Genomic DNA, 7,404 nt, shown 5'->3' on the forward strand with positions numbered 1-7,404 from the left:
TTCCTTCATGTTTGTAACTTCTCAGGTGTCCTGAGAAATGAATGCCATGACAGCATTGCTGCAGGTGTTGCAGGGAGACCCTTCAAAGGCTGAGCTCAACATGGGGCTTCTCCAGAGCCTGGACTCAAAAGACCCAGTTTTCTCTGGGGACGGGAGCCTTTCAGTGCTTGAGGAACTCTGCTTTCCTGAGGAACATCAGCAGAGGATGCTGTCAGGGCATGTGGAAGGTGAGAGCTGCTGGTTCACTAAGGCTGTCAGATCAAGTCCCTTTTCCTTTCAAAGGAAGAAAGTAAAAGGGAAAGTGATAAACAAAGCACACAATGACACCAATCTGAGTAAGGATAAGGGAGACAAGGAGGGAGACCAGAGCTCTGCAGCTGCTAATTGATGGGCCATTAGGAAACTGCAGGTGTAGCTTTGAAGTGGGTCAGCCTGAGCTTTGTAAGTGACAAGAAGTGAGAAGAGGAACATGAGGATTATGGATGTTTGAGGGGTCCTGCGGGACTAGGCTACACTTATTAAGGAATGCTTAGGGGAAGGGTCAAAGGTGGGGGGGGAATAGAGGATTGGGGAGGAGCAAGGGGAGGCAATAGAGAGGAGGAAGGGCAAAAGGAGGTATCTGCACCTAAGCAGGGGCTGGTCAGTGCACTTGTTGGGATGAGCCCTGTGCCTGATCAGTAAATTCAGTAACTGGAGGGACCCATTGCAGACGTATGTGTGAAAGGTCAAAGGACTGGTGACTGGAGGGACCTCAGTGTGTTTCTCCTCTTAATTTGTGAATTGAACCTGATGTGCATGGGGTGTCTGTGGCATTTGCATTTCCAGCTGGCCTGGGCAGTGAGTGGGAGGAAAATGTGCATCTAAAGTCTGAGCCAGAGGTGGGTAAGGGAGCCCAAGGCCAGCATATGGATATTAGACAGGCTGATATTACCAAGCTATGGCAATGTGTCCTGGTTTCGGCTAGGACAGAGTTAATTTTCTTCCTAGTAGCTGGTATAGTGCTGTGTTTTGGATTTAGTAGGAAAAAATGTTGATAACACACTGATGTTTTTAGTTGTTGCTAAGTAGTGTTTATACTAAGTCAAGGATTTTTCAGCTTCTCATGCCCAGCCAGCAAGAAGGCTGGAGGGGCACAAGGGCTTGGGAGGGGACACCACCAGGACAGCTGACCCAAACTGGCCAAAGAGCTATTCCATACCATATGACATCATGCCCAGTATATAAACTGGGGGAGCTGGCTGGGAGGGGGGATCGCGCTCGGGAACTAACTGGGCATTGGTCAACGTGGTGAGCAATTGCATTGTGCACCTTGCTTTGTATAGTTTAATTCTTTTAGTATTACTATTGTCATATTATTATTATCATTATCATTGTTTTTCATTCCTTTCTGTCCTATTAAACTGTCTTTATCTCAACTCACGAGGTTTTTTTTTCCTGATTCTCTCCCCCATCCCAGGGGTGGGGGGGCAGTGAGCGAGCGGCTGCGTGGTGCTTAGCTGCCGGCTGGGGTAAACCACGACACAATGAGGGGTCCAAGAGTGTGGGGGTGATTGTGAGAGGAGCGGGTGGTTGCATGCTAGTGGTTGCTAGTGAACCTCAGGCTGGCCTAGCCAGAGAGAAGGAGAGACCCAGGTGCTGGTAAGAGGGCCCAGGCTCCAGGCAGGGCTGTTAGATGGGCTGAGGACCCATGTTGATATTTTGAGGGTGCACAAATGTGGGTGTGCTTGTGACTCCTGAGGGTGGGGGCGGGGTTTTTCACTAGGACACTGCATGTTGCAGGCATCCTGGAGACAGTCAAGTGAGGGGCCACTTAGATGATGAAGAGGCTGGAGCACATACCATATGGAGAAAGGCTGAGAGAGCTGGGACTGCTCAGCACAGAGAAGAGCAGTGTCAGGGAGATCTCATCACTGTGTACAAATATCTGAAGGGAGTCTATGAAGAAGGCAGAGCCAGGCTCTTCTCCGTGATGCCCAGTGACAGGACAAGAGGCATTGGGCACAAAGTGAAAAAGAGGAGGTTCTGTCTGAACAGCAAGAAACACCTTTTCATTGTGAGGGTGATGGAGCACTGGCAACAGGATGCCCAGAGAGGTTGTGGACTCTCCATCCTCAGAGCTATTGAAAAAGGTGACATGGTCCAGGCAACCAGCTCTAGGTGAGCTTTCCTGAGCAGGGGGTTGGACCAGATGACCTCCAGAGGTCCCTTCTAAATTTAACAATTCTGTGATACTGTAACATGAGACATGAGGAGAGGCTGAGAGAACTGGCCTTCTTCGGCCTTCAAAAGAGAAGGTTGCGGGAGATCTTTTTGATGCCTCTAACACTTGACTATGGGATGAAGAGCCAGATGGAGCAAACTCTTCTTGAGCACAGCAATAGTGCAAAAGGCAATGGACATGGTCTGGAAACGGGGAAATGCCTACCTGAAATTTGGAAATTTTTTTGTTTAACCATGAGGGTGGAGCGTGGCTGTAGATGGATCCCAGTAAGAATGGCACCCCAGCCTGGTAAGGTGTTGATTCAAATACCATTAATTGGAGATAACACAGGAAGCAAAAAGGGGATATCATAGGTAAAGTTATGCCCCTTGAGTTGCTGGGAACCCCGACTTACGGAGCATGAGACGGACCTCGAGCCGGGGTTCAGCATATGGTGCAAATCCACCTGTGCTGAGATTCACTGGCATTGTTGTCTTTGGAGTTTTCATGGATTTTCCTTTTGAAATAAAAGAACTCCATTCATCATTTGTACTGTTCAGCAAAATGGCGTTTATATGAAAACACGCTGCTTCACTCTTGGATAAAGACAAGGACAGGCTTGTGGCATCATTGCTAAGTGTGCCAAGTGATATATACAGCACAGCACAGATCTGTGCCGCCTCAGGTCAGTTGCCATGCAGGTCCCTAACTTCTCCATAAACAACCATCTTGTGGTTACTGTGGGCCACTGCAGGCGGGCAAGCGGATTCCCTGGTTCATGAGGTACATTTGTTTGGAGAGAGGGAGAAAGCTGACACTGCCTGGAGGTTTGAAAGGACAGTTGGGGTCTGCAGGGCTTGGAGTGTCCTTTTGGCTGTCTGAGAGCTACATCCTAGAGGTGGGCCGGGAGAGGCATTGGAGTAGAAACTGCACTGGAGCCAGGAGCGGCCAAGCCAGTCAGGGTGTTGGGGGTGGTGAGAGAGGAGACACAGGCATCAAGGAAAGAGACTCTCAGGGATGTGGCCCTGGGTCAGCAAGAATGGTTGCAGGTTGAGGACTGTGGCTCATTTTCCCCTCTCATTAGAAATGCAGAAGTCCTCATCTTCCTGTACATGTCTTATGTCTGCTGTGAAGCCTAGGAAGGCAGATCCATCTCAGGAGCCCATCGGAGGGTAAGCTTCGGCCTGCTCTTCACCTGGGAAAGGCTGTGTCAGCCTCAGGACCCTCCACATTTCTAGAAACCTCCTTCACACCATGAGGAGGTGCACACAGCCAGAGCCCCTGGGCTGCCGCACAGCAGGGTTCATCTCCTGTTTCTGGGATTTGGGGTAGAGCCGTTGTTCCCAGGACGCTGAGGAAGGACAGGGGAGAAGTGACAGAAGTACAGGAGACTTCTGTTCCCAGAAGAAAGAGCAACATCCCAGAAGCTGAGGAGCCCAGAGAAAGATGTGAAACCTCAGTGAGGAAGAAACCCCTGACCTCCCAAATGGCCCAGCAGTGGGTGTGCAGAAGAGCAGGCGATTCTAGCTGGGGAGGGGAGGACTCCACTGTGAGCTGATTGGGAACAGCCCCTTCCCATGACAGGGCCACCAGGGCCCCTGACTGTGCAAATGTTCAGAAAGCTGTTGGCTGAGGAGCCACAGGTGTTGCTGCTGGAGGAGGGAGAAACCCAGGAGGAGCACTTCAGCACAGGAAGAACAGATCATTTCTCTTCCCCGCTTCTTCCTTTGCTCCCCCAACAGAGTCGTTTCCGGCAGCTCTGTTATCTCGGGGCTGGGAGGTGGTTTTCTGACACTCTCTCACTCAACAAACAGCGGGTCGGACTCAGCATGCACCTTGGATATCTCGTCCTCACTGTCTTCCTGGGGCAACGGCTGGGTAAGTCCTGCCTTTTCATCAATGCATACTACTTCTTCTCCTCCTCAGAAAACTCTCACCAGCCTTATCAGGTCCACGTGTGGAAATTCTCTTGAATTAGAGGAAAACACTGGGAAATGTCACCTCACATTTGTGGTTTTGTACCGGTTCTCTCAAGATGCTCTTACTGTTGGAAAGGAGAAGAGAAGACAGAGGAACAGATGCCTCAGAGCCTTTCTCCATCTTTTCCCTCCCCTTCAATCCATCTGTCTCTGCCTCTCTCTTCTCATCCACCTGTGGGCAGCATAGGAGATCTCAGCTGTCTCTGCAGCCTCAAATTTCTCCACTTCCAACACAAAGTAACAGATCCTGTCCAACAGCTGCCAGGGACATTCACTGTGCCGCCTGCTGGGCCTCCTTGCATGGCTGCCATGGCCTCCAGTTTCCTCCTGGTTGTCAACTCAGCCAGGCCTCCCTCTTTCCAACATTCAGCTCAGCATTGTATAAGCTCAAGGACCTAGGAGCCCTCGGAGTTGACAGGGATGGGGAAGCAGGATGAATCTTTTTGCCGTAGCTCCCTGGGCCCCTCAACCTGTGGGAGGGGTGCTGGTCCCAGCACACAAAGGTCAGGCATGACAGGCTGTTCCCTGGTCCTCTGGGCAGTCACAGACCAGGGAGGAGGAGCAGGGACACAGCACAGCTCTCCTCAGGGTCCACGCTGTGCTGAGTGCTCTGAGCTCCTGCCCAAAACTACCCTCCCCCTGGCTGTCCCCAGGCCTCAGGATTTTCCTGCAGGACAAGGGACAGAGAGATTTCTCTGCCTGGGTTTTGCATCCACTCCTGGTTTGCTTCCTGGAGCCTTTCCCTGCAGAGCTGCTGACCTTCCCTTTCTTGCAGGCACCAGGGGCAGACCACCGTCACCCAGCAAGAAGGACAAGTCACAGTGAAGCAGGGAGACACCTTCCAAACAACCTGCACATACCAGAACCTCCAACTTTGATGCCTTGCTCTGGTACCAGCAGAGGAAAGGCCAAGCTCCCAGCTGCTCTCGTATCAGGCAGCAGCTGGCCGCAAGCCGAGCGGCCATCTCACCACGTCACTGAACACCACAGGGAAATACAGCCTCCTGCAGCTGGAGGAAGTCGAGGTCTCTGACAGTGCCTTGTACCTCTGTGCTGTGCAAGACACCCTGGTGCAGGGAGCTTCCTTGGCTGTGCAAGAACCCAGGGGAGGGAGGGCATGTGGCTGTGCAAGGCTGAGCTTGGGGAAGGGCCCTCAGCTCTCTCCTGCCACCACTGCTGCTCCTGTGCACCCACAGCTCTGCAGGTCAAAATCCTCTTCCAAGAGAGGCCAGTGTAAGCGGCTATGGAGACGCCGACCCTGACTGTAGGGCAGAGCCTGCTGGGAACCAGGGTGCCAGGGGCTTGCTCTCAGCCCCTCAGACTCAGTGTTAGCAAATTCCTGCAAGCCCATGACTAATGAGGTCCATCAAGCACCTGCCAGCCCCACCCAGAGCCCCTAGAGGGAGGGCATTTCAATAAAGATTTGTGGGATTGGTTGCTCTCTTCAATAAGGAAAGAATTCAACTGGATTGGAGTCAAGCCATCAGGTTATCTCCAGGTGTTCAGCCAGTCCAAGTGCAAAGTCTGTGCCTGAGGGGCAGAGCAAACCACACAGAACAGCCCTGGTTGCCAAAGGCCCAAGCGCTCTCCATGTTCGTAACCAATAAGCAAAGACACCAACATACAAATGAAGCCTTACAAGCCCCTGGGCTCCTTGCACTCCCTTCAGGGATGCTGGGGGGAACTTGATCATCCCTAGCACAGGGAGCAGTGTTGCAGGGATGAGCTCCCATGGCCACAGGTGACTTTGTCTTGGACAAGCCAGACTTGCAGCAGGCTGCTGTAGGGGGATTTTTATGTTACCCCTTGAGGCAAATTAAACACACGTTTGTGCTTAAATAGTAAAAAAAAAAAAAAAATAATGAACAACCTACCGCCATAAGTGGTTCTACAAGGATCCGCAAAGATGCGTCACAAGCAGATTCCTTACATATACTTGCATCAGCACCAATCCTGTGAGCGGTTGCACGGGGCACCTTAGCCCAGCCATGGTCCATCCCTCAATCCAGCTGTCCTGCCCAAAGGTGGCCCCTGAGCGCTTCCATTCCAGGATGGCTACAAGACAATACTGGGCTGTTTCTTATCTAGCCCATCAACCAGGGACACTTCACTCCCTTACAGGCAGTCTTTTCTGTCTCTGGCATCCCTGAGGATGGCTTCCAGCCAGTTTAACCCCTCCTGAAGCTGGGCCTTCTTGCCCTCCAGGACAGATCGTTCCTTGGTCACTAATTACCATTGCTGAGCAGTTACAATTTGAATTTCCCCTTCACTGCAAATGCTGAGGCTGGGCATGAGAAACGAGGCTGTGCTCATGAAGCTTCCTCCCTCTCACAAACTGGATTTCCTCCGGCTTGAGGAAACTCTGCTATCCGTGATGTGCTGTTTCCTGTCCATTCCAGACATCAGTTTACGCAGACAGGGTCTTACATGTTCCCATAGCACACTACATGAAGGTGTAGTCTTCTTATTGTCAGTGATGTAAACACGCACGGAAAGCTCTGCTGTCTGGTAAAGTACGAGCTGCACACACGTCAGCCATTGCATTTACACATTAGCAATTTGTTCATCTTGACCGCTATTAAGAACAGGAGGCACATCCATCCTCCCCGACAGCAACTGGGTTTCTCTTGTCTCGAGACGGACACACCTTAAAACTGGCTCCATTGTGTTATTATTTCCCTCTTGAACTTCAGCCATGGCAGCTGATGTAAAGAGATGCTGTACCTTTTCCTTCTCCTATCTGCATGACTAACCATAACCCAAAACAAACACAGACAAAGAAAAGCTCGACCCAGGCAGCTCCCAGCATGGGGCATCCATGGGCCCTCATTCCCCTGTGCTCTCTGGGGAGACAGCCCCAGCCTCAGCCTCCTATCAGCAGGTGTCTCATCCACCCCACTGGTAGAAACAAAGAAGGCATGACAATCTCCCTGGTGGTCCTTGTGATCTCCTTCAGGGAGACCTGGGGACTGGAACCAGCCCCCCCCACCTCCTATGCAAGAAGCAATGCCGCAGCAGACGATTCTGTGTCTGCTACCAGCCCAGTTTCCTGCAGGCTGCAAATGCTGAGGTCTGCACACAGAAATGAGCTTGAACTAATGAAGTTGCTCCCAGGTTTCTTTGCTGGTAAATGCATTCTCTTCAAAAGCCAATCCCCCCCTCCCCCGCCCGCTAAATAGCAGCTGAGAGGAAAAGGAGATTTTGTGTCAGCGTATCAGCATTTCA

This window comes from Gymnogyps californianus, chromosome 28 (assembly GCF_018139145.2).
Source record: "Gymnogyps californianus isolate 813 chromosome 28, ASM1813914v2, whole genome shotgun sequence".
Taxonomy (NCBI): domain Eukaryota; kingdom Metazoa; phylum Chordata; class Aves; order Accipitriformes; family Cathartidae; genus Gymnogyps; species Gymnogyps californianus.